Here is a 6,546-nt window from a genome sequence, read left to right on the forward strand (position 1 = left end):
ATATGGACCTTGCGAGTCCCCCATGGGTCATGAACTCTCGATGTATATTCTGAGGAGTATTATGTATATACGGTTGAGAGAGTACTTGGTGTTCTGAGGCATATCATTTCATGGTGTCATTGCATTGCATCTCATTACATCCTTCATTCTTGATGATTATGTGTTTTATTAGTGGTTGGAAAGTACTTGATGTTTGATTACCTCTATTTGATGAACTTGATCTTGTATGTTGATACTTGTGAGTGCCTTTTTGTGAAAGTTGTGATTGATGAATATTGAGTTTGTTGTTGAGGATATGTAATTTGTTAAAGTGATTGTTGTTGAGCTGGGTGCTATGTAAACTGTGAACTGTTAGGTTGGGCTTGGTTTTATGCAGGTTGTAGTTGTAGAGGTTCGGTTGGATGTAAGGAGTACTCGTATTCTATTCCCTTAGCTTAGTGTTTAGAGGTGTACTTCTGAGTACCGTGTGGTTTCGTACTCACCCCTTGCTTCTACAATTTTTTGTAGGTTACGAGCCTGGATTTTGTGATACTTTCCATTCTCTTATTTTCCGAGGCTTCTTGGAGATTTGTGAGGTAGCTGTTTGTCATCTCAGCGGACCTTCTTACTTCCTATTTATGATATTGTTCTATTTTAGAGACTAACATTCATTTGAGACTTACGTTTTCTTTCAAATCTATTGGAATACTTTAGAGGCTTGTACACGTGACAACTAGATTTTGGGGGTATTTTTGAGTTAATTATGAAATTCCCTCATTTTATTGTAATGGGTGAGTGTTAGGCTGACTTGTCTTGGTAGGATAAGACGAGTACCATCACGTCCATTTTTGGGTTGTGACAAAATGGTATCAGAGCCTCAGGTTCATAGGTCTCACGTGTATGCAAGCCGAGTCTAAGTAGAGTCTTGAGGATTGGTACGGAGACGTATGTATTTATCTTCGAGTGGCTATAATGACTTTTAAGAAAAATCTTCACTTCTTGGATCTCTATCATGCGTACTTGGTCCGATTTTGATTCTTATGGCTTCACTCCATTTACTCCCACTTATAGTGATGACTCGTGCGTAGTTCCTCATGTGCGTAGTTGGGGTGTTGTGTATGGCTTGGAATCTAGATCTGGTTTGGAAGTGATAAAGTTATTGAAAGAAGGTTTGGTCAGACTAAGAATGTTCAACAATTTGAAGGGGTTGGGTAAGGTTAGTTACCCCAGTAAAGAGAATAGTACTTGTGTGGTATATACGATATTTAGAGTGGTTTAACAATTGGAAGTGAAATGATTAAAATGATGGCTAGATAATGGACATGTACCTTTGGAAACTACAATTAGTAAAGTTGTCATAACATGTATGAGTTACTTAGCGAATGATGAGAATGATGTTTCACCAATTGAGGTTAGAATCTCTTTTATGGTTTCATGGATTGAGTGTATACCAAAGAAGGTCATGATACGACTATTACAATGGTGCCAATTCTTACTTTCAGAGTTATGGAATGTGTTACTCTTGTTATAGACCTGATCTACGAAGGAATGCATATCGCTTTTGATGAGAGACTGAACGAATTTGGTAGTGTATAATAGTTACTTAATGGGCAGAAATGTGTAGGCTATTTGGGTACAATCTTCTCGGCAGATATGATGTGTTCTAATGGTAGATGCAACGAACTTTCACGATATGGTACTAGTGGTGTATAAAAATGGATACGTTGATTGTTTAGTGCAAATATTAACTACTTAAGGAATTATCTATTGTATCACATGCTCATATGATAAGATTTGGTGTTGGATTCATATTTGAGAAACCAACTAGCTTGTTAGTACGGATGAATGAGTTAAGCATTATTTATAAGGAAGCTTTTAGTGGTGGATCTTTGGTATGATAATGATGTGTTTAGGTTGTGAAATGTATCTTGAGGATTTTAAATGAGTGATGATTTCACCATATGCTCCATGGAAGTGGGTCAACATTAGGATGACAAGCTTATATGTAAAGGAAGTCTCAACGAGTATATTTGTGTGAACGTAATTGAGAATTTTAGTAAGAAAGTGCGTATAAAATTGCGTTAGTCTTTTGAATTTAATTGGTATAGTTGGTTTTGAGATGTCATGTCGATGACAAAGTTGACTTTGTGGTGATGGCAAGGGCTAACTGAGCATAATGGTAATAAGAGTTCGTGATGGATTGTGATTAGGATGAACTATATGATAAAGATTGTTGGTTAAATGTAATTTTGTATGGTAATGACAATTTGCGAGTATCTAATGTTATGGTTTGGTATTATTTGGTGAGTAGCGTGGTTGCAAGGAAAGTTGTAGGAGGTGTTGAAACACCGCTCGAATAGAATTTAAAGGAGCTAGAGTCATAATGAAAACAATAATAAATTAGTGGGATATAGTGTAGCCTTCGGAAAGAGGTGAGAGTAAGAATATTTTCTCTGATTGCAAGGGCTAAGGAGGTATCTTCAGAGGGGTTGAAAATTGGGTTCAGAGATACGTGATTTCAATTGTTTTGCTCTGATTATGGTAATATATAGTGTCACAGGATCATCAAATTGATTAAAAACTATTAGATAAAACTTGAGAAAGAAGTGTACGGACGTTCATCTCGAGTATGATGATTAGTTCTTTTTGTGGTTTTGAGTTTTGATAATGAGTATGGTAGGATTTTTTAGCGAAAGATATGATAAGGTCGATGGAAAGGCAATCAATGATAAGCTAAGATACGTGAATTCATAAAAATCTTCAAGGTATGAGCTAATGTTGATAGTTAAAGGGATTGAGTTACACATTTCGATTCAAAATTCAAGTTTTCATGGTGAGTTTAGATTCATGTTAGTGTATTTGTCAAGGTATGGATTGGTAAGGTAAGAAATGATCGATCGCATTGAATATTGAGCATTTGGAAGGACTGGTATATGCTTTGAGTCATAAAGTGTGTTATTTTGATTTTCAAAGGACCTAAGGAAGGTTTCACTCAAAGTTTTTATTTAGAGAATAAGGGAAAAATGTCAAGGGTTGTTGGAATAATATTAGTGAGCGAGTCAACAAAAGGAACAAGAGTCTGGTGTATTGAAGGGTTTAAGATATTTAGAATTTTGTGTCATAGGAAAAATTTAAGAAAAGTGAAGGAATAAGACCTCCCGTATAAGCCCTTGATTTGTAGTTGAAGTATTTATTGATTTTTACCAATGAGTTTAGATATGACTGTGAGATGTGAACTAGTTCAGTACAGATTTACTAAGAGTGTATCAATGACTTTAATGAAGATTGAGTTGTGGTTTGGGTGACAAACAATGATGTGTGAAAGATTCTATGTGGTTATGTCGAGCTAGATTGTTTAAATTATGATAGGTAACTTATTGCTGTTCAACGGTGTGGACCTACAGTTCTACATGATTAATGAGAATTTCCAGGGGATTGAAACGACTTTGTCGTGGGACGATATAAATTGTTTTATGTGTTACATAGGTATTTGATGGTGAGTAGAGGTTATGAGCTTATAGTATATATAGAATTATTGGAGTGACCAAAAATATTTCTTTAAGTGTTAGTATGAGGTATATGATGGTTTTGAATGTTAGTGGAAATTTAGGATCTGAAAGATTACGTGAAGTTGACATTGTATGTGATTCAATAACTTTATATTGATGGGAAAGTACTTTTAGATTTGAAATTAGTGCTATCAGCCTTGGGTGGGACCCGTATCGGTCATAAATTACTTATTTGAAAAGAGAGAGCACCATAGTTTGAAAATTTTGGAGGCGATAATGTGTTTGTTAAGAAGACTTTGATACTAGTGACGGTTTGAGAATAAGGTAAATGATTGATGTGGTTGTGATGTTTGTTAGTATTAAGAGTGTTGGCTTCAGTGGAGCACTGTGAGAAGTATGTGGGGTTCAATGAATCGAGTATGTGTACGATTGTAATGGGGACTAGACTAATTGATTGTGGGTGGCTAAAAGTCAAGGAGATGGAGTTAGATGGATGTAAATGTTTGATATGGGCATTATGGAATGAGTAACTCGTGTTATTCGACTTTGGTTCCGTACGTTATTATGTGACCACCCTCTTCGCTTTGGACATTATTTATAGTTTGATTCACTGCCTATGTCACACATGTTTCCACATCTTTGGGTGAATTCCTAGTGGTGGATCGGGTGTACTGATCCTGTGATGTCCTCTTGGTAGGGTAGGATGATTGGATAGACTTGGACATTTCAGATATGGTAGATTGTGTTGCCTTGGGGCAGTTAAAGTTTTCCAGTAGCTCTATACGTATTACCTTACTTAATATAAGAACTTATGGGAGAGCCACCATGAATGGTTATAGTTGTATGATTATTTATCTCATCGTCGAGGTCACGTTCCGACTAGGTGTGATTGAATATGAGAATCATTGGGTATAGTTTTACTATTTATAAGGTTTGTCTATAGCCACAACTACGGATCTAGCATTTTCCGATAGTGTTGTTAGAGGTTTTGTATGCTTTGGGTTAGATAAGTTTGATTCTCCTTTGATAAGTACTCGATGTCTAAAGATCGAATTTTTATAACTTAAGCTCGAGAAAAAATTGTGTTGTGAAAAGAAAATCTTGATAAGATCTATGATGGTTTGTGCATTATGAGTGTGTGGTGGTTAGTTCAAGTTCACTTCTAGTTGTAGCCAGTATCGATTCAAAATGTTATCTTGGTTATGTGAGAAAAGATTCTTCATGATGGTTGTGTTAAGATCTAATGGGTTTCTGTTTAGATTGAGTTCATAAGTTAGTCTGGGGCTTGATAATCACTCCTGATTTGTAGATATATCAAATTTTGATTCGAAAGTTCAGCTCTTAGTAGTTGTTCTTGATGAAATGGTTTTAAAGAGGAGCTCGCAAAGAGAGATAAACATCGACTGGTAGGTCATAACTTAGACTTTTGGTAACGCCGATTATTCTTCCTTCTTCTTCCTTATGTTCGAGGACGAACATGATTTTTAGTGGTGGATAATGTAATGATCCGGACCCGAAAGGTTATTTTGTGATCATTTTGAATAGTCATTTAGCAATAGTTAATTAATTTACGGGTAATTTGTTTATTATTAATAATAATGGATCAAGTCTGAAATATTAAAATAGATTAGTAGGAACTATTACTTTTAATACATAAATTAATTTAGAAAAGAAAGTAAAGAGAAGATAGGAAATTAACCTGTGCGGACGCGGCGTGAACACAGAAGGACGAACTACTCCTCTCCTGTAAGGCAAATTTCAAGTTAAATTTACAGATTTGCATATAGTTGCATTAATTTCTCCTACAATGCCTGCATTAATTGCATATATATATATAATAGTAATGTTTGAGAATTAGATTGATTTTAGGGTTATACTTTTGCGTACTGTTTCTTCTTTTCCTTTTTAAATGAGTTTTATAATCCTATCATTATAAAATTTGTAGAAAATTGATGTATCTTATTGAAAGATTTTTTGAAAAATTAAAGTTAGTCTTTTGCACTTTTCTGTAGTTGAAGTTAAGTTACTGGGTCCGTAACTTGGATTTGATTTTTGGATTTTTTTTTATAGTTATTGCATTATAATTCAAAGTTTTGACATATTGGAATGGCTAATTTAATATAAGGTGTATTATATTATATGAAACCTATTAGGATTGTAGTGTTTTGAGAAATTATGACTTAACCTAGGCTTGAAACTTGGAAAATATGATAATTGGAATGTTAGTTGACATCAAGATTTTTGGAACTTGATTATAAACTTGGGTGAATTTTGGGTCAAGGCTAAACACATAGTAATACGAGTGTTGTTTGTATTCAGAATCTTATTGTGGTTACTTATTTGAATAGATTGCTTTGAGTTGGAAGTTCCTCAAATCATGATACAACTTCACAGCACCAGGATTAATAGAATACCCGGAACAAAGAGACTTCTGAAAAATCAACCCAACTACTCACCAACTCTAGGAACAAAACTACGACCCTCAATCCTCAAGATGCCCTCTAGGTATATTTTCAACCTATCCTACTATTTACGAGATGGGAAGACTCGAGACCCGGAGTGATTGTTCAATTAATTAAGGCAAGTGGATTTCTAAACCCTAGTTAAGTGTATGGAATTTGTGTATTTCCTTGTAATATGTGTTTGGGGGTAATGAGACTTGGTGATGGGTTAACTTGTCCACGTTGATTAATTCTAATGATGAAAAAGGGGTAATAAAAGGCAATGTGATTAATTGTTGTGTGTGATGTGTTGAGAATTGTTTGTGACGGGTATTGGTACGGGTACCAGTGTTATAAAGGGAAAGTTTATTACTATAGAATGCGGATTGTAATTCGAGAATGCCAAAGCATATGGGCATTAGTTGATATATTATTGACTTGATTTATTATGTGTGATTGTGTTCTTTATTGAACTCGTATACTGGTGATAGCTGAGGCGATTACATATCATATTGAAATTTGATTGAGATGCATCATCCCTTTTATTGAAATCATATTGTGCACATGCATTGACATGAGATTGAGTATAACTTGGGCACGTGGAGATCGTCCGTGCT

The sequence above is a fragment of the Solanum tuberosum genome, unplaced genomic scaffold (assembly GCF_000226075.1).
Source record: "Solanum tuberosum cultivar DM 1-3 516 R44 unplaced genomic scaffold, SolTub_3.0 scf00305, whole genome shotgun sequence".
Classification (NCBI taxonomy): Eukaryota; Viridiplantae; Streptophyta; class Magnoliopsida; order Solanales; family Solanaceae; genus Solanum; species Solanum tuberosum.